General features: G+C 39.1%; 1 protein-coding gene, 1 long non-coding RNA gene and 1 pseudogene across 10 annotated transcripts in view; 1 reads left to right on the forward strand and 2 right to left on the reverse strand.

Moving 5' to 3' along the window:
* Positions 1-11,958, reverse strand: part of DLGAP1 (DLG associated protein 1) — a 529,488-nt gene extending 517,530 nt beyond the window's left edge. For both annotated transcript variants that reach the window (XM_055237226.2, XM_055237199.2), the window contains exon 1: positions 11,873-11,958. The gene's annotated coding sequence lies outside the window, so the exon portion shown is untranslated. The remainder of the gene's footprint in view (positions 1-11,872) is intronic.
* The window catches only part of LOC129459994 (transmembrane protein 98-like), a 165,723-nt pseudogene that overhangs the window by 10,966 nt on the left and 133,248 nt on the right, over positions 1-21,509 (reverse strand).
* Positions 204-21,440, forward strand: LOC134736862 (uncharacterized). 8 transcript variants are annotated; one of them, XR_010121262.1, is made up of 7 exons: positions 204-588; positions 2,557-3,107; positions 5,297-5,350; positions 6,366-6,457; positions 9,081-9,282; positions 20,397-20,549; positions 20,883-21,440. It is a non-coding gene; the product is annotated as an uncharacterized lncRNA (long non-coding RNA). The 8 variants fall into 8 exon arrangements; XR_010121258.1 differs by lacking the exon at positions 20,883-21,440 and having other exon boundaries at positions 20,397-20,580; XR_010121263.1 differs by lacking the exon at positions 20,883-21,440 and having other exon boundaries at positions 20,402-20,580.

The raw sequence follows: 21,509 nt of genomic DNA on the forward strand, positions 1-21,509 counted from the left end.
GTGAGCCGTGATTATGCCACTGTACTCTAGCTTGGTGACAGAGCCAGACCCTGTCTCTAAATAAGTAAATAAATAAATGGAGTTCCATTGTTAGCAACTTATACAACCTGGAAAAATCAAATGAACTATAAATATTGGCATGGATGAGTGCACAAATACTTTCAAAAAGAATTACAATTTCTCTGTAATAACTATCAAGGTTATTTGGCTAATAGGGGGTCTCTGGAAGACCCTTAAGATCTGTCTGTAAGAGAAAAGGAACCCTGGCAATTCACAAGACAACTCAGCAGCATTGCATCTGCTCCTAGGGCAGGTAACAAATTCCAGTTTTGAATTTTGCTCTAAACAGTTAAGGAGATAATCAAGTCAGCTTGGGATTGGGTTGTGCACAGGAAGGCTGCAAAAAGATTACAAAATAGCCTCCCCCTGGCAGAAATGTAAAAAAGCCATTCCATGATTTTTTTTTTTTTTTTCAGTTCTGCCAACGATTTATCTTCAGAAGACAAGCAGATGAGGAGACAAAACCTACTGATGTGGGTACCCAAGCAGGAACCCCCCTCTTGCACCGGCGACTCACGTGGGAAGAAGGTAGGAAATCAACAGCATAGGGGAAAGAAAAGGAAAAGGAGTTTGGAAACAAGATAAGACAGGCTTCTTTTGAATAATGGAGAGGACTCTTAGAAAAAAGAAAAGAAACAGAATAAATTTTTATTCACTGATTCCATTTCAGCGCAGCAAATTCTCATTGGCTTTAATCAATTGCTTTCTTACAGAGTTTTGTCCATATGTATGTGACAAAATCAGCGGTCATTTAATGACAGACTTAGAATGTGTGCTGAGAATGAAACCATTGAGATTTCCTTGTCTTTTCTCTTTTCAGTAAAAATCAGGAAGGGGAGAAAGGGAGGTGGTGAGGGTGGGGCAAGGAGAGCAGTATTTTATAAAAGTGACAATACGTTTTGCATTTGAATTATTATTTATTTTCCCTGATGGAGTTTCAAGTGGGTTATTGCAAGGAAAGGAAAAACTGGAAATTAACCAAACGTGGTCCAGGCTGGGGATGATGAGTTTAGCAGGGGCTTTAATGGGACCTCCTAAGCGATTCAGGAGAGAATGAATCTCTCATAGTTTCCCTTCTCATGGGATCACTGACTAAGCTTCCCCAAATCAGGAGCAGCAACAAAATCAGGGTGCAGCATCTTTTAAGTGGGCTTAAGACCCACTTAAAAGCTTATCATAGCGAGATGTTGAGAAGATAAAGTTTTAGTTTTTTATAGAGCAGAAAAGGTATATGAGATGAGGAATAAAAGGTTCTATCTAAAAGCCTGACGTGTGTAAGACTTTCCCTCCACTGTTGCTTTCCCTCTGGTTTGGTAAGAATGTGGTGAGTGAAGTAAAAAGATAAGGAGAGAAGAACCCACAGAGACCCCCTCGAAGTGTAAAACTCTGTTTATTAAGAGTGAGAACGTTCAGTGGCCTGTGACCCTCCCTTTCCTAGGCCACCTTCCCCAGTGCTTGGCTCTTCCCTGCCTTGCACCAGGTGATCCAGGCAAGGCCCTGGCTGGGGGTGCCGAGGGTGGGGGAGACAGCTCTGGGTCCTTCTGTGCCACTTCCTCCCTGTGCTTGGGTTTCAGCAGCAGTCTGCCCCTCTGCGATGGCAGCCTGTCCACAGCTCTAGTGCCCATAGGCTTGGGGACCCCGTCCTTCCCCTCATCTGACTCTTCAGGCCTAGAGTGGCGAGGGCTTCCCACGGTGCTTATCTCTGGGTACCTCAGCCTCTCTGGCTGTATTTTCTTAACCCTGCTCCCTGCTCTGTAAACAGACCCTTCTCTAAATTCACCTCAGCCCTGTTAATGGGATTCTCTTTCATGGGATTCTGACTGATAGAGTGGGGCCAAAAATATCTCAAACCTGATAGAAGCTGAGAGGAGCTGAAATTTCGAGTTGCAGAAACCTGGATGCTTGCCACTATATAGAGGACAGCAAACCATTTATTATTTATACAGTTTCAGGCAAATAGGCTATAGAAATTCCAGGTACAAAAGATCTGAAGAGATGACTAAACACCAACTAGGATTAACAATATTAATCATGGACTTTTAAAATCACCAGAACCACCTGCTGCTAAATTATAAAGTCCAAAAAGACTTCAAGAATTTTCCAAAACTAAATAATGTCAACTCTATAGAATGTTTTATTCAAATTTAAGTAGGCCAGACTCACAATTTGGAGCACAGCTCTTTAATACATATAGATTCTAATTTTCTAAAAGAGAAAGAAAAATAGATTTGTTACTTGACTATTAGAAAATTCATTGCATATTTAAAAAGCAAGAGAACTTAGCTGTCTGCCTGTTCTGAGTCTGAGGTGTAAATGTTTACCTCATTATACATTAAGTATCTATAGATTATGCTCAATACTTTTTGCAAAATGTAGCATAAAGTCACTACTCATGCCCTTAAAATAGACAACAACAATGTAATTTTAGAAGATGTTAATAAGTTTTCCTAGCTTTTGATTTTTTTTTTTTTAGCTTTGGCCTTATCCTTTTTTTAGGTAGTGGCTGGCATTATGGATTAATTACTTAATACACCTTTGTTGCCTTAGAATTCACTGAGCTGAAATGGAGTGAGAGCTAAGATGCTCTCAGAATATTCTTAAAATGACTGTGCTGCAAAGAAGCCTGGGTGAGTAGAAGAAAATAAAAGGAATGGTGGATACAAGTGAAGGTTAAAATGAAGTAGGAACTAAATATTATATTGGCATTTGGGGTTAGCGTTTATGAATTGTTACTTTCTGGCAATGCTCTACTCTTTTGTATCTTCGTTGGGACAGAAAATTCGGTAAGAAAGACCTTTCCAGGAAGAGCTTGTCCCTAAGATTATAGGCTCAGGGTTTGAACAAAGCGTCTCTTCCAAGACCTTGTGAATAATATGCATATAGTCCACATAACTTCACAAAGTAAAGTTAAACGAATGCATTCTTTTCTTGCTATTAAACCCCATTTATCGCACTAGCTGCTGGTGATTTGAGCGCTCCTTTCCAAGCCTCTTGAGAGTTCTGCTCTAACAACACTGCCCCCTAGTGTTCTCTCGCTTTGGTGCAACGTGAGTAAAAAAAAAACACCAAGATTTACTTTACTGTATTCATCAGTGTTTTGCTATAGAGAATGTAAGATATCTTTCTGTAAATTATTTAGATATTTAATCTTATTTATTTATCCCAATAAGATATTAAAGCATGCTAAGCTGTAATGATTTTTTTTCATAAATGGGTAGAAGCAAAAGTAAAAGTTTAGATACTATTAAATAATTCCTGATCTAATAAACGGAGACAAATTACCTAATATTTTTGAGCACCTATTATGTTAGGCATGTAAGAAATACTGTATTAAAAGTGAAGTCTAAGTAAGCCTAATTCAATACTTAACTTTTAAAGTTAGAGACATTGTAAATATATTTATTAATTTGATCTCAAATTTGGGGAAAACAGTAAAGATGGAAGAGAGAAAAGGGAGAATTGTTAAATTTTACATATCTAAGTGGCTTCGTATCATGTTTTAATTGAAAAGTATTTTAAACAAGTCAATTCTGATAAGATGTAGAAATTCTACTTGCAGCTTTAGGACAAAGTGAATTAAAAACAAAGGCTTTCTACTTGAAATGTGGCCAGTGTGACTGAGAAATGGAGTTTCTAAATTTTCATTTCATTTTAATTAATTTCACTGATTTAAATTTTAAAACTGATAGATACTCAATTCAGTCATTGAAAACTTTTAGGTAACTTAGGTATCTGAATCTATTTTTTTCAAATGTAAATTTTAAGATATCTACTTAGGTTAAATATTCCTAATAAAAATATAGCATTTGAATTGCATATGCTATAAGTGAAAAATATACATTTAAAATGTTTAGTACAAAGCCAAAAGAATGTAATATTTCTCATTAATAATTGTTATATTTAGTACATGTTGAAATTTATATTTAGATATGTCAAACAAAATATATTATTAAAATTAATTATATTGGTAAAAAAAGGCTAATAGTATAGAAATCATAACTATGTATTCCTCTATCTGAATAAACTGAGAGAATCAAGTTTTCAGATTATTAAAGGTTGAAAAATTGAAAATATATCTGTTTTCCATAGTGCAGTTCACATACCACTGGTGATAAATTACTTTAGCCAATGCAAATATATAGGCTTTTTATTGATATGCATTATTTGAGCAATAGTGAACATGAAACTGAGATATCAAATCTATGATTTTGCAGATATTGATGTTTAGGACTACATTACACATTAATTACAGTGCTCATGTTTATAAATTTTTAGTTACTTTGACTCCACCATTAAATTGGATTAGAAATATAAGTTGCAGAGTTTTCTAAAGCCTGGGTTTTACTGTTTCTATCCTTCTGGTGTCATTTAACATGTTCCTCTGTCCAGTGTATTTCCTGTAAGTTGTAGTTAGAATTAAGAACAGAACCATACAATAGAAATATGAGCCACAAATATAATTTAAAAATTTAAAATACACATTTAAAAAAAGAAAAAATTAAAATTAAAATTAATTTTAATAATATAATTTTATTTAACCCAATATGTCAAAAATATTATGTATGTAGTCAATATTAAAAATTATTGAGATAATTTACATCTTTTTTTCATATTAAGTTCTTGCTATCTGGTGTGTATTTTACGTGTACAGAACATCTCAATTTGGCCTATCCACATTTCAAATGCTCAGTAGCCACATGGGACTAGTACTGAATTCAGTAGACCCAGGGACATCATCAGATTGAGGTTCAATTTTTGGCCAAAATACCCCATAGGTGGTGGTGTGTACCTCCATACAGAAGCATAAGTCTGGTGGCTTTTTTGTGATGTTGGCAGTCATTGATTACCATTGTCTACACCCAATAATTCATTAAAGGTTGCAAAACGGCAATACTAGAATTTTAAAATTCCTTCTTCATTTATTAGATGGAATACTTTTATCAAGAGAAACATCTCATCAACTACTTGGTTACTTGGAATAATATGCATAGGGAAGTTAGAAAAAATGTTTGATCTCTTCCTTTTATTTGCCAGTTTTTAAAATAATGATTTTGGTTTCCTTGCATTTTGCAAGGATGATCAATAATATTTTATTTTAACAGTATCATTAGGAATTCATGAATGTTAATATTTGATGTGTTTCAGTTCATTACAGAGTTAACTTAATTGCAGAGTTCTGATATCACCAAAGCAGTTTATGATATTCCAGGTCCGTCTTGTACACTTCCTTCCACAGACCTGTAATCAGCTATTTCTTCAGGGAGCCTTTGATTCCTTTTAGTGGAAAATGGTATGTAGAGAACATTATCTGTGTGTGAAGGGTTGAGCACGTTCTGTCTTTTCAGAGAACAAAGCTAGAAAACATGTATTTTAATAAAATAATATTCATCATGAATTCATGATAATGTTTCCTATTCAAATTCAAGTAGAGGACTTTTTTTACAGTGTCCTTTTCCCTGTCAAATTTCAAATTTCATTGACATGAATATAATTATTCATTTGCTGTATTCATAATACACATATGCAACAGTCTCGAATAAATATAAGACTACCACTAGCAAAATGATTACAAAAATCAGCTTAAGATACTTTGCAGTTGTTTTTGTCATTATGATAACATTCTGCTAAAACAGTCAAATTACTGTGCTTTACACTCACTTGGAATAGTCCCTTTGGTGCTGTTCTGCCACCTACTGGACAGACAGGCTCAATAGTCTTATTTTACTTTTGATGTTCAGAAATCACTTCATTTTAAATGTAATTTTGCTTTATAATAATGCAAAGTTTCACATGACTCTAAAGTCAAATTTACAAAACAAGTCTAGCTTTTCTCCCTGTCTCCTCAATCTTATTTCCTTCCTCTACCTTTAAATATTTTATTTTTAAATGCTGTGATTTATATGTCCATTAGTATATATTTGTATATAATTTGTATACAAATTATACAAAATTGATATATATTTGTATTTTTTATCCAGTCTCCTTTATTAGATAATTGGTAGCATAGTACACAGACTTTTCTCCACCTGAAAGAAACATATATATTACTATTAAAAGTTTATATGTATATAACCTGGATTGTTGGATTTTGCTTTGTTAGGTAATCTGGAAATCTTTTTTTAAATGTAAATTTAATCAGTAAATTTATTTTTAGGATCCAAATGCTTGGCATCACTTTTGTCACATTTGTTACATGTATTTCCATCCATACAAGCATGTAAACGTATTCACATCTATACACCCGTGACTACCTCTATCTTTATTGCCTTACATTTCTACTCTTTTCCTATGTGGTCAATATCAAGGCTGCTCCATGAACTGTTTGCTACCAAGCTATGATGACTTGTGAATAGAAAGCAACAACAACAACAACAAGACACATTTAGAAACATTTAAGGTAATTTGATATTGCCACTAAATTCAAGCACATGATTTTGTATATTACAAGTGTCGCTTACAAATTATTGGGGAAAAAAAGTGGCCCTTCACTACAGAGTCTGAGAAACACTTGCCTACATTATTTGCTTGTGCACATGTGTTCTCTCTCTCTCACTATCTTTTTGTTTTGTGTTTTCTTTTTGAGACAGGGTCTCACTCTGTCATCTAGACTAAAGTGCAGTGGCGCCATCATAGCTCATCGCAACCTCAAACTTCTGGGCTCAAGGGATTGTCCCGCCTCAGCCTCCTCAACAGCTGAGACTACAGGAACATGCCACTGTGCCTGGCTAATTTAAAATTTTTTTTGTAGGGAATAGGGTTCTCACTTTGTTGCCCAGGCTGGTTTTGAACTCCTGAGCTCAAGCAATCCTCCCACCTCGGCCTCCCACAGGGCTGGGATTACAAGTGTGAACCAGTGCACCCAGCCTCTTTTTGTATTTAGAAATGTTTGTGCTATTTTGTTCTGAGCCCTTTTTATTAACATCTTCATATAATCTATAATTTTATTAATATCTGTAAATAATACCTTTAGTCCCATTTTTACTTTTCTCCCCATCCTACTACGAATAAAATTGAAATTAGCTAATAACCCCTTCTTCACCTTCTCCCCTGTTCCCTGGTGTCTATTTTCAACGGATATGTTTTTATTCTCCATTGATATCCTTGAGGCAATCACAGAGCTTATTCTACTTTTTATATTCTCTTTCCAATGTATGCCCCTCCTCATTTTTTGACAGTTAATTGTATATAGAGCAAATGGCCATCACATTTTATACTCTCTCCCTTGTAAACTACAAGCATTATGAGTTATACAAAAAAATGTCTACTTAATGCTCACCGCCAGTTCTATTGTCAACGTTTCTTTAGTCATATTGGTTTTCTGAGGCTTGGTCTCCATAAATTCCCCAGGAAAGGCTCATAGGAATATTACTCCCTGAGTTCTTGTGTGTTTATTAAGAATTGTGACCATGGTATTTAAAGATCAATGTTGCTGGGTATAAAATCTTTAGCTCACATCTGCTTTCCTTAATATTTCTTAACTATTTTATACCATTGTCTTCTGGCATAAAGTACTGCTGTCAAAAAGTCTGATGACAACCTGATTTTCTTTCTCTTATAAGGGATATTGACCTTTTAACTAGTGCCAAAAAAAGAACTCTTTTTTCTTTTTATTTAAAGGTCAATAGTTTTAGTAGACTATGTTTATATGTAGCCCATTCTGGGCCAATTTCACCAGGTACGTCCTTTCAAATGTTGGGCAAGTGTATTTTTATGTCAGAAAAGTAGTCTTTGAATTATAATTGATAATATTTGTTCTTTCATTACATTGATTTTCTTTTTCAGGAACTTCTATTATATGTTCTTTTGTTCTCCTATTCCTATTTTCTATGCCTTTTTCATATATATGTTTTAAATCTTTTTCTTTTACAAATACATTCTTTCCTTTTCTATTTTTCTTAAGGAACTTTCTTTGGTGTTCATTCACTATTTTGTTTCTTTTAGTCTAGTCTAAAATTTTGGAATAAGTTTTTCCTTCAACTCTAATATTTTTCTATTTCTATAAACTCCTTTCAAGTCTTTGTTTTTTCAAATTAGCTTCTTTTTGAGTTCTTAAAATTCTGGGTTATGCTGTTCTTTAAAAGCTTCTATCTTTTTTTTTCAGCTTGATTTAAAATATTAGGCTAAATTTTCTTCTGTTTTGTTTGCATATTTTTCTGGCATGCTTTTATTGTCTGCAGAGACATTACATTCCTCAATTCATTTTTCTTTATGATAGATTCGATGGCCATTTTTTTCTTTATTAATGTTTAAGTGAGATGAGTTTTCTTGTACTCTTAGAAGAGAAGAGTGAACCAGGATAGCTTCCTAGCTCTAGAGATGTAGAGCTGCCTTTTCTGTTATTTTCGGATGTGTATATGTATCTGCTATCTGTTGGCTCTTTGCTCCCCCCTCCACTTGTATCTGCGTCTTCTTTATTTTGCCTCCTTTGCTCCTATCGTCTATTTCCTGCTTAATTTGGATTCTATTCCAGTAGTTTCTCTTCAATGTGGGGTTTTGCTGTGGAGGAGACGGCTATTTAGGGTCCCTTGAGGGTCCATGGGGCACAGGCTCCTCCAGCACAAGCTGGTTCTCTTGTGTTCACCCACAAGTTGGAGGCAGCAGGACTCTAGGGGTTTCAGTTGCCCTTCCCAGAGTGGCCCACCAAGCCTTACAGTGGGTACTTGTGAACTGTTTCTGTTTCTCTGCCTCTTGGGGCCATCAGAAGTCCCTTTGTCCTCTTTTTATTTCCTCTGACGTGTTAAAGACACTGTACAGGTCTTAATCTCACCAGTAGTTTATTCCAAACCGCACATATTTGGAGGTTTATAGGGATGTTTTTTCCCGCTGCTTTATTGGAGATGTTATCTGGGAGGTTTTGCTTTTGTTATCTTAGTTGCTCTGTTTCCATGGGGTGATTTGGAGAGGTGGAAAAATTATGCCACCTTGCCACCACTTTCCTAATTACTTTAAGCAACCAAACTTTTAGTCTACTTCTGTTGTACTTTGTTAGTAAGCATCTACCTGCCTGTCTATGTTAACAGGTTTTCTGATGCACTATACAGTTGACCTTTGAAGAACACAGGTTTGAACTGCATGGATCCACTTACAAGTAGATTTTCTTCTGCCTCTCCCCGGCTGCCGCCACCCCGAGACAGCAAGACCAGACCCATCTCTTCTTCCTCCTCAGCCTACTCAACGTGAGGATATGGATAAAGACCTTTATGATGACCCACTCCACTTCCAGTTAATGAAATATATTTCCTCTTGCTTATTATTTTCCTAATAACACTTTTTTTCCCTCTAGCTTACTTGATAAGAATACAATATGTAATACATATTACATATAACATACATCATATGTGTTCAACGACAATGTTATCAGTAAGGCTTCCAGTCAATAATAGATTATTAGTAGTTTAGTTTCTGGAGAGTCAAAAATTAAACACAGAATTGTGACCCTTTGGGGTTGGTTCCCCTAATCTCCACATTATTCCAGGGTCAACTATTGTTTAATCAGCATGGTCATATTGACGTCCATGCATGTTGTTAATACTTGAGCCCTCAATAGAGAATATGTCCATAGTTCAGGGATCTATGATGTCTTTCTACACTGCCAGGTCTCTATCTCTCTCTCCCCTTCCCAGTCTGTGAAAAGTCTCTGCGTGTCTCTTTGTTGCCACTGTCTTGAGTGTTCTGGATGCTGATACAAGGCCAATTGAAAGTGGATTGTCCATCTGAAGTGCTCCTGTGTGATTACTAGGCCACGGGACAGTCACAAACATCTCTCCTTCCTTTCCTCCCCTAACAGGCTTTGAGCCCTGATTCTTCATCAGGGTGGTAGAGGATAAGTCTTAGAGAACCACGACCCCTGTGGGAACATATTAAAATGATGGGGGAATATACTGGGAGGAAACAATAGTTTGATAAATGCTTCCCAGTTGGTTCTAATAGACCTCCTCAGGACTGTAGTTGGATCCTCTGCTCTTGGTAGAGACAGGGAGGGTGCCATGGAATCGGCCATGGGTCCAGATTACCTGGGCATCCTCAGGCACAGGACTCGGAAGTGACTGACTGAGATTTAAGGGATAGGAGAAAAGAGAGAAAAGAAGGCAGGAGCCCAAAGATGTGATTTCTTTTTGGACCCATCTTCTTTTTCAGGTGCTTAATATCATTGCTTTTTTTTGAAAGGTAACAGATTTATCTTGAAAGCATTTGTAGTTATTCCTGCTTAATGTCTAGCTAAGAAATTCTTTCACCTCTAAACAGAAAACAAAGTATTTCATTTTACAGGTAGAGACAAAAGGTATTGAATGGGAAAGTTTGAAAGAGGTGGCATTTGGGGTGAAAGTGTCTCCATCAAAGAAAAACTGATGACATCAGATCTGTGGCTGTTTTAATAGAGGGAGAGAATACAGGAAGGCAGAGGGGCTGGGCTGGGAAGGGGATGTAAGAGATAGGTAGCAGCAAGTGGATGCTGGACATGGCCATAAACTGCTAATTTCATAAGTATATTTATCTTCACTTGTGCACAGAAAAATAAAGGCACTGTGTGGGTGTATTAATGCTCTATATGAATGCCAGAACTGGTACAGCCTCAGGCCCTAAGGAAGGAAGATGGTCAGGTATTTGGTAAGATGATTTGAAGACAGAGAAGTATCAAAGAACTGATGGTCTGACTTGAGTCCTGGTGTATGATGTAAGAGCTTAGCAGATTATAATATTCAGGATAATTTCTGAGGAATCCACAGAAGCTACAGTGTCCAGGGCACATTAGTAACTGAGGGTCATATAATTAAACAAATAATTCTTATAGATGGTTCATTTGTAAGTTAGTAGACATTTCTGCTACAAGCAAAAATACTGTCATTTTGACTTCAGAGAAATAGACAACTTTATATTTCTGAGGCACTTATGTTTTCTCTATTGTGGATGATGCATCTTCCATTACTAATGAAGGATCATAGGAATTGAGGTAATTGAAACATAGTTCTCCTCTCTATGGTATTAATATTTTTCCCAATGATTGTTTTTCTTTTCCTGTTTCCTGGATATGACAGAGCGCATGATATAAGTACCTAATAGCTCAGAGAACAGCTACACCTGAGGCCCTCTGCCTTCCTCCTGCTCTCCCAGGGAGTCCTGTCTCCCCGCTTCCCTTCCGAATTAACCTGTTCTTTACCTGAATGTTAACATTATTCAGCCCCTTTCCCCATTCAAGGTTAGTGTTCCATTTTTAGCCCTGAAATACACATGAGTTAGATTACTAGACTATTCACTGATCAATAATGCGAAAAAAACAAAAAAGAGAAACTATGAGTCAGAAGAGGAAAAATAGTGAGTTTTCAAACAGAGGGCTTCTCTAGTCTATTAATTTCAACTGCACAGTCTATAATAACCAGTGTGTGAGAGTTTCAGCCTTCATCCAAATAACGTATGTGAAACCACAAAGGAATTCAAGCTGCAGACAACAAGGCACATTTAAGAGGTTACAACGTTAGTGTTGAGCTTGGGGACATAGAATAGAGCATTGATTTCTGATAAATTATTGTGCATTGACATTTTCGGCATGGGCATTTCTTTCTATATTATGATTTCATAAAAAAGTCAGTTTGGGCCCATTAATTGCCTCAGAGGGAAGGGTGTGTGTGTGTGTGTGTGTGTGTGTGTGTATGTGTGTGTTAGGTGGAATGTGCTGGATTCGGGAGGCGTAGTGGGATGTTGGCATTTTACTTTGAAATTTAGATGTACATGCCCAATAACGTTAGCCTTTTATATTTTAATTTAGGATATCTGGGCTCCACTCTTCCCTTACTGCTTCCCAATCATGACTTACTGTTCTTAGCGCCGTTGTCATTCAATCAGGAATTCTCTTGAGCAGACCCGCTAGTGGCATTCAGTGGATCCCAGAATAGATTTAGCCTGTTGGGAGCATAATGCATGTTTTAGTCTCCTGGTCACATACAAATGAAATAGGAGGGGGTGACAAAATATAGGAATTTAGGAAGGCCCTATGACTTGACCTTCTTTTGCACATTAGACAGACTTCTCAGATGCTTGAATCTTCAAATTATTATGTCTAATTACTTAAACTGAAAAGGTCTAAGACTGAATTCACTTTTTTTCTCTAAACATTTTTCCTTTCAAATTTCTTTGTTGTGTTTTTGTGATTCTCTATTCCCCAGGTGCCCAGTTTTCCAAATTTTTAAAATATATTTACCCAGTTCAATTATTTATTCAACAAGTATCTATTCTGTTGGCATGTTGTGTGAGTCATGTACTGGGTACTCTGGGATGGAGAGATAGGTTAGTGCCCACCCTTGGGAGTTCACGATTTAGCAGGTCCCTTTCTGCATCCTCTCCCTCCCGTCAAGTGCACCTGTGTCTTTAGTTTCTTCCTTCCCATCCCTATTGCAGCTGCTCTGATAGGAGCCTTCTCCATCACACCTGGCCCACAGCAATCAAGTGCTCCATAGTCTCAGGGAGCCTAAAAGCTACAGCTTCAAAATCCAGTTTCTCACTCTCTAACCTCTTCCAGTAGTTCTCAACCTTGGTTCTGCATCAAATGCATTGGTAATTTTTTTTTTTTAATCTGTCTGTTTTTGACACAGATGCCTAGGAACCCTTTTGTAGAGGGCTTGGTTCATATGTAATCTCTAAATGGTGATTTCCTTGGGCTTCCAGACAAGAGACAATTGTTCATTCCTCTGTGTGTCTAGTTCTTTGTACTTCACTTTTACTGATTACATTGGTATTCCTGTGCCACTCAGTCCATTCCACTAGAACATGACAACACTGAGGCCAAGAAATGCTACCCTACTCAGCTTTCTGTAAGTATTAGTTCCTTTTACCCCATCTTTAATGCCTAATGATGGACAGTAAGTTCTTGCTACATCTTCATTTTATCAAGTATTCTTCTCTTGCCATTTTGATTACAGGGAAAATAGCAACCATGGGAGCCTAGCAAAGCCCCTGCATCCTGTTTGTCTTCTAGGGCCAGGGCAGGGCTAAATTGTGTTTGAAAGAACAGAAAATGAGTTGTTCCAATTTTCTCTTAGAAGAAGTCCAAGAAGCACTTGAAATTCCAGCATTCTCTTCTCTCCGTGGGAAGCACCATTTCATTTCTCATTTCTTCATTAATACTCTCTTTTCCTTGTCCCCAAGAAAACTACCACTCTATTCTCACCAACCAGTATAAATTTGTTTGTTTCTTGATAAGAACAGAGGTCACTCTAAGAGGGCTACTCTAGCTGTTGAATTTTTGCAGTCACAGTTGGAGGAGTGTTAATCATAGTTATCACAAGCAGCCTAACTTATCAACCCTTTTGAGTTATGTGTCCCTGGAAAAATTAGTGCCTCTGTTCCCCACCCAATCCCTGGCTTTTTTTTTTTTTTTTTTTTTTTTGAGACAGGGTATTGCTCTGTTGCCCAGGCTGGAGTGCAGTGGCACGATCACAGCTCACTGCATCATTGACCCCCAGGGTTCAAGTGATCCTTCTACCTCACCCTCTCAAATAGCTGAGACTACAGGGACTTACCACCATACCTGGCTAATTTTTAAAATTTTTCTGTAGATGCAAGTTCTCACTCTGTTCCCCAGCTCGATGTTGCACTCCTGGCCTCAAGTTATCCTCCTACCCTGGCCTACTAAAGTGCTGGGATTACAGGTGTGAGCCACTGCACCCAGACACTTCATGGAACAATGCAGTGTTCTATGAAGTGCAATGTTTAACTGAGTAAGAAACATACAGTAATTGTATAGAAATAGGGCTGTAGTGAGGAGTGAATGGGATAACAAGGTTAAAACTATCAATGTAGCACCTGGTCCATGCTAAGCACTCAGTACAAGAATAACCCTGGTAACACATATTATCTTCATCATAGTCAGATATTTCAAAAAGACTCCCTGGGAATAATTATGGTCTTTGGAGCCTAAGGCAGAGGCAGGGCTTCTTGCTCCTGGGGCAGCACCAGGAGGTGCTGACTGGAAGGGTTGAAAGGTCAAGGACTGAAGAGTGGCTGAAGAGTGAGTGACCCTTAAGGGAGCATTTGGGTTCCAATCCCCACATTTCTCCTCGTGCTGTTTTGTTACTTCCTTAAAATCATTTCATTGCTGGCCGAGTGCGGTGGCTCACGCCTGTAATCCTAGCACTTTGCGAGGCAGAGGTTGGCAGATCACCTGAGGTCAGAAGTTCAAGACCAGCCTGGCCAACATGACAAAACCCCGTCTCTACTAAAAAATACAAAAATTAGCCGGGCGTGGTGGCGGGCGCCTGTAATCCCAGCTACTCGGGAGGCTGAGGCAGGAGAATCACTTGAACCCGGGAGGCAGAGTTTGCAGTGAGCCGAGATTGCATCACTGCACTCCAGCCTGGGCGACAGAACAAGGCTCTGTCTCAAACAAACAAACAAACAAGCAAAAAAGCATTTCACTGCTATGAGGCATCAGAATAAAACCCTAAAATTTTCTCAAAAGGGAAAATGTGTGTGTGTGTGTGTGTGTGTGTGTGTGTATTGGCTTGCTATTCGGTCATGCTGTGGTGACTTATCTCAAGGATTTATAAACACTTATTGTGCAAACACTGTGGATCCTAGTCAGCATTCACTCAGGAATTCAACCTGTCTGTATTTTTAGGTTATCTTGAGTTTTCTTTCTATTATTTTGCATGTAAGAGTGGTTCCCCTTTTTGCAGCTTCTTTTTCTGTCAATGGCAAGCTAAAAACTCACATTTGGAAAATATGACTATTCATTTGCTTAATTATCACATAAACTATTTTTTAAAACTGGAATCCGTCACTAACAAATCCTGCTGGGCTGTTTCCTCTGTCTGGACTCCTCACCCACTGGGATTTTTCCACTGAACTTTATGACACAGAGTAGCCCCCATTTATCCATGGGGGATACATTCCAAGATCCTCAGTGGATGCCTGATGCCCCAAACAGAACCAAACCCTATAAATAAATAAATAAATAAATAAATACACACACACACACACACACACACACTCACACACACATATACACCAAGTAACAACAGTTATTATGTCCAGCTCTTCCGTAAAATAAACATCAACTTGTCATCCCTTTGTAAAATTGCACATCTAGTTATATTTTTTCAGGTATAGTTAAACAAAAAATACCCATTTTCGCAAGGTATTTGTATGCCATATAGTTATTATCTTTGAATCCAAGCAGGAAGGCTTAGCAAAGTCTCTGTACACAAAGCTGTCGTGTCTTGTATCAGGCTACAATTTTTTTTTAAGTCAAATTTCCCAAAGACAGGTACAGCAGTTGGATATAAATGGCTTCTGAAGATATATCATATCTGTCCAAAAATGAAAAATCATTTTTCATGCCTAGCAATTTTGAACTTTCCAAATTGCTCTGTGAAAGTGTTTTATTCTCATACAATGAAAGGCAGAAAAACCAAAACCAGTGACGGGGAAAAAAATAACAACTCCTATACAACTACCATATGCTTTTGATTCAGGTAGTTCAGTGCTCAATATGTTGCTTTTTTGTATTCGTTTTTACTTTTCTGACTTTTGAACCAATGCACAAAATGGGAACTGGATTATTCAAAGGTAGAAGAAGAAGAAGAAGAAACGCTGATGATGATGAAGCCTTGCTACACGACGTGGGAAGAGACTGACAGCCACCGAGTCTCTCTTTTTTTTTTTGAAAAGAAGTCTCGTTCTGTCGCCCAGGCTGGAGTGCAGCGCATTCTTGTCTCACTGCAAGCTCCGCCTTCCGGGTTCATGCCATTCTCCTACCTCAGCCTTTCTAGTAGCTGGGACTACAAGGCGCCTGCCACCACGCCCGGCTAATTTTTTTTGTATTTTTAGTAGAGATGGGGTTTCGCCGCGTTAGCCAGGATGGTCTCGATCTCCTGACCTCGTGATCCACCCGCCTCGGCCTTCCAAAGTGCTGGGATTACAGGTGTGAGCCACTGTGCCTGGCCGCCACCGAGTCTCTTTAGGCTCCACTTGCGCTCCAGGCTCCTCTTGACTTCTGACCCCGTCTGCAAATGAGTGGATGCAGATCATCAGGTCGCTGCTTTCCTGTCTAGCATCACTAATCTTGTATGAATAGCATTAACTACAGAAAGCATTCATTGAGATCCATGTTTCCTATTGTACTGCAGCCGATACTGGGACAACCACCACAGCAGCAGCAAACATTGCCTCGCTGTTACACATTTGTTTATTCAATCGCTTCCTCATTCACTTAACCAGCAATATTGTTGAATGTGCCTGGTAATCTCCTAGGTATTGGAGATAGAGAGGAGCAAGAAGGTGGGGTGCTTTCCCTCAATGAACTTAAAGTCTCCTGGAGGACACATATCATAACATGCCCATGGCAGGATAGGGTTCTCTTCCTGCTTTGTTCCTTTATTTCCTTCCTCTCCTCACTCTATTGGAAATAGAAAATTTTTGCATAATAACAAATGGAAGTTATGCCATGAGTGGGATTCATGTTCCCATGGTAGAGATGGGTTTGTTTAGCAGTTTTTTTCAAGCTGAGGAATGACAGCGTCCACCACCCTCCCAGGAATAGGAACCTTTAGGTGAATGAGTCTTCTCACTGGACCAAGGGAACAGTAGCAGGATGGAGCTGGATCATGCATGGATAGGGAGGTTGAGGAGAAGAGAAAAGCTCCAAAAGTTAGAAGGATTCTTAGACTCCCATATCTGGCTGACTTTCTAAAGACTGAAGATGTAAAGAGGGCAAGTCATGATCTGCACTACTTACAAGATCATGCAAGTTCTGTTCTAGAACGTGAGCATATCTGTGATCCACAAGGAGCACAATTGCCTTGTTTTCTTGTAACAGACTCTACCACAGAACATGATGCAGGGTTACACACCATTTCTCTAAATATTCCATTGAGATGAAAGTTTGTAATCAGATGATTCTTAATCTGATTTTACTTTGATTGCTACACAGTTTAGTGTAGTGTTTGCTTAGAAGCCGACACAGTAAAATAAAAGTAAAATCAGATTAAGAATCATCAGGGTTGCTGGGTGCGGTGGCTCATGGCTGTAATCCCAGCACTTTGGGAGGCCAAGGCGGGAGGATCACTAGAGCGTAGGAGTTCAAGACCAGTCTGAACAACATGGGAAGACTCTGTCTCTACAAAAAAACATTAAAAAATTAGCCGGGTGTGGTGGCACAAGCCTGTGGTCCAGCTACTTGGGAGGCTGAGGTTGGGGGAATGCTTGAGCCTGAGAGGTAAAGGCTGCAGTGAGCCATGATCATGTCACTGCACTCCAGCCTGAGTGACAGTGAGACTCTGTCTAAAAATAAATACATAAAATTTAAAAAGATAAAGAATCATGAGAATGAAGCATTTGAGGCAACAAAAAGCACAGGAATCATACAACTGTGTGGAATGTATACTTTTTTGCTTTCAACTTTATTTATCAAATTTTCAATGCTATTGGTCCTTTCAGAGGTTGCTCCTCAGCTCCTCTATTCTCATAAGAATGGAGATGGGGATGCTACTACTTCAAGATCCACATCTTTTTCCTGTCCCTTATTCTCATTAATGAATTACCTTATTCATCAAATGTCTACTGAGCACCTATTTATCATAGGCCCTTGACTAGTCATCGGAAACACAGGATGAAAAAAAAAAAATCTCTCCGGCCAGGCACAGTGGCTCACACCTGTAATCCCAGCACTTTAGGAGGCAGAGGCGAGTGGATCACCTGAGGTCAGAAGTTTGAGACCAGCCTGACCAACATGGTGAACTCCTATCTCTACTAAAAATACAAAAATTAGCCAGTCGTGATGATGTGCCCCTGTAATCCCAGCTACTTGGGAGGCTGAGGCAGGAGAACCACTTGAACCCGGGAGGTGGAGGTTGTAGTGAGCCGAGATCACGTCATTGCACTCTAGCCTGGGAGACACAGCAAGATTCCGTCTCAAAAAAAAAAAAAAAATCCTTGCCTGCCATCAGATGCTCTCTGTCTAGTTGTAAAGAGGTCGTGAGCATGGTGACCCCACTTTTATAAATGCCACCAGAAGGGAGAGGGCATGGGAGAGAAAAGGCTCAAAGGGGGTGCAGCCAGGCTTTTCTGAAGTGAGAGAAGCCTTCCCAGAAGACTTGATGTAGGTAAAAGGCTGTTTAGAAACTTTCTGGATTGTCAAGGGGATGTGCATATTTCAGACAGAGCAATAGTACCTACAGGGGCAGCAATAAATGAAATAGCCAATAGTTTGAGATGGATAGAGTATAGAATGTGGCAGTGGAGAGGGTGCTGATAACAGTCCTCTGGGCCGGGCATGGTGGCTCATGTCTGTAATCCCAGCACTTTGGGAGGCTGAGGCAGGAGGGTTGCTTCAGCTCAGGAGTTCAAGACCAGCCCGGGCAACAGTGAAACCTTGTCTCTACCAAAAAAATAAAAAATAAAAAAATTAGCTGGATGTGGTGGTGCACACCTGTAGTCCCAGCTACTTGGGAGGCTGAGGTGAGAAGTTCCTTTGAGCCTAGGAGGTCAAGCCTGCAGTGAGCCATGATCACACCACTGAACTCCAGCCTGGGTGAGTTCAGTGGTGTGAACATGACCCTGTCTCAAACACCACCGCCACCACCACCACCAACAACAACAACACAAAACCAAACAAATTTTAAAAAAGTCTTCTAACTTCTCAGAGAAAATAACAGCCATGAGTATAAGCACCCAAAGTCATGATGCATCCCCAAATGTGATGACACTTGTATCCACATTTATTTCTTATTGTGGCATCTCAGCTCCCCACACCCAACAGAACAGTTGACTCTACAATGTCCTTGGGCATCTATCTCTCCCTTTCATCCCGCTAACACTGCTTGAATTCAAGCCCGATCCCTTTCCACCTGGTAATTACCAAAACCTCCTAACTGCTTCCAGCCTCAGCGCCATGCCCACCTTTCCTGGCCTCTTCAGTATCCTCCCCCAGCCAAGGGAGTGAATGTTCTGAAATGCACATCTGCTTGTTATACCCATCTACACATAGCACACAGTTTAGTGGATTCCCAAGGCCCCAAAGCAAAGTTCAGGCTCCTCAGAGCAGCACTGATGGTTCTGACTGACACCTCTGCCCACCTGACAGCCCCCACTCTGCCACTTTCACACAAAGAATCCCCCAGCCACTGCAAAAACATCTGCCACTGTATAACTGCACCACAGCCTCACAACACAGAATGGTACTGCGGAGAGTTTCAGCAGCCAGGCCTGGGCATGAGACATATTCCTTTTCAGGTTCCACTGGCTATCCCAAGCTCCAAAGGGGGCCTGGGAAGTGCAGTCTGGCTGTGGCACAAGAGGAAGAGAAAGCTGGTCTTGCTGAGCAGCAGGCTGTCTGCTGTGGGTCCTTTAAACTGGTCTATGTATTTGACATTTGTCCTTTTCTTTTTATTCTGTAAATTTTCTTTGACTACCTTGTTAACAGATTGCTCCTGTTCTTTTTTTGAGACAGGGTCTCACTTTGTTACCCAGGCTGGAGTGCAGTGGCATGATCACGGTTCATTGTGGCCTCGACCTCATGGGGTCAAGGGATCCTCCTGCCTCAGCCACCTGAGTAGCTGGGCCCACAGGCATGCGCCACCATGGCCAGCTAATTAAAAATAATTTATTTTATAGAGACAGGGGGTCTCATTATGTTGCTCAGGCTGGTCTTGAACTCCTCAGCTCAAGCGATCCTCCTGCCTCATCCTCCCAAAGTGCTGGGATTACAGGTGTGAGCCACCAGGCCAGACCCTGTTTATATTCTTATATTGTGACTGCAATATCCTCTCAATGTTCTGTGAAAACTAATTTAGTAATATTAAGTTGTAGTTTCTAAAAGTTTTCTTATTTAAAAAAAATTCTTTCTGTTTCCATTGGTGTCATTTATTCTGAATGTTCATTTTAGCTCTAGTGTGTCTTGTGCTGTTGGGGTGCCTCAAATCATGATTGCTAATGCTTGCTTATTGTTTACCAGGTACTATTATAAGCATTTACATATGCAATCATTTAATATTTAAAAAACCTCTCTAAGGTAAGGACTACTACTAACCTCAATATAGAGATAAGGAAACTGAGGCACAGGATTTCCCTCACACAGGCAAGTAAACTGATCTGTGCCAAGGTCCACACAGTTAGTAAGTGAAGGAGTTTGATCCAAATCCAGACAGTCTGACCCTAGTCTTCCTTTCAAATGGGTAGTGCACTTTGGATATCTGTTTGTGGTTAAAAGTTTCAAGCACTAAATTAGTCAATGTAGGCAGTTGTCAGAGGCTTTCTCTGTTTTTGTGTAAAGAGGACAAATCACAATAATAATTTCTATATGCTCCATTCTCCTCAACTCTCTGGCATTTCTTTTTCCTTTTCAGTGCAGGTTTCTCATACTTCTTGGAGAAACAGAAAGCACCAGATGACAGCCATCACACACTTTTGTCCCCATTGCAATAGGATGCTTCTAACAATCGTAAAATTATGAAACACTGAATTCCTTAAAAGTTGTCCATTTGTGGATTTATCTGATGGTAACTATTAAATATTTAAAAGTAACTTTAATGAATCTACCTGTGATGATTGTCTGAGTAATCTATTCTCTGAATTCCACCAAAAAACCATTTTATGACCAAAGTCATAACGAACATATTTCTATAGTCCTAAGCTGGCAAGATAAATAGAGATCTGTTCATAATATAAACAATATATTTATTTATTCCTAAACTAATAAGATGATTATCAATCTGTAAGAGACTATGAAAATCAATACTGTATACTTGGTATACTTGGTGAGAATTTCGGAAACATGTTTATTCTTTTATTTGTGTTCTGGAAGATACTTAGCCCACTTTTTTTTTTTTGAGATGGAGTCTTGCTCTTGTTGCCCAGGCTGGAGCGGAGTGGCATGATCTGGACTCACTGCAACCTCCACCTCCCAGGTTCAAGCGATACTCCTGCCTCAGCCTCCTGAGTAGCTGGGACTACAGGCGTGTGCCACCACGCCCAGCTAATTTCTGTATTTTTTGTAAAGACAGGGTTTCACCATGTTGGCCAGATGGTCTCAATCTCTTGACCTCGTGATCTGCCCACCTCGGCCTACTTAGCCAACTTTTAAGGACAAGTCCAGGCGTCCTTATCCTTCACAGCAAATAACAAACATAGTGATTAGTGGGGGTGAAGAGATGTTGGTCAAGGGGTACGAAAGTACAGTCAGATAAAAGGAACGTGTTCTAGTCTTTGACAGAATACTAGGGAAATTATAGTTAACAAAAATTTATTGTACACTTCAAAGTAGCTGGAAGCAAAGAACTGTAAGGTCCCCAACACAAAGAAAAGATAAATGTTTAGGGTGATAATATCTCAATTACTCTGATTTGGTCATTACACATTGTATGCAGGTATCAAAATATCACATATCCCCCCAAAATACACACAACTGCTGTATACTAATAAAAATAAATAAATACAAACAAAAGACCCAAATAGTAATT

The sequence above is a fragment of the Symphalangus syndactylus genome, chromosome 1, assembly GCF_028878055.3.
Source record: "Symphalangus syndactylus isolate Jambi chromosome 1, NHGRI_mSymSyn1-v2.1_pri, whole genome shotgun sequence".
NCBI classification, from domain to species: domain Eukaryota; kingdom Metazoa; phylum Chordata; class Mammalia; order Primates; family Hylobatidae; genus Symphalangus; species Symphalangus syndactylus.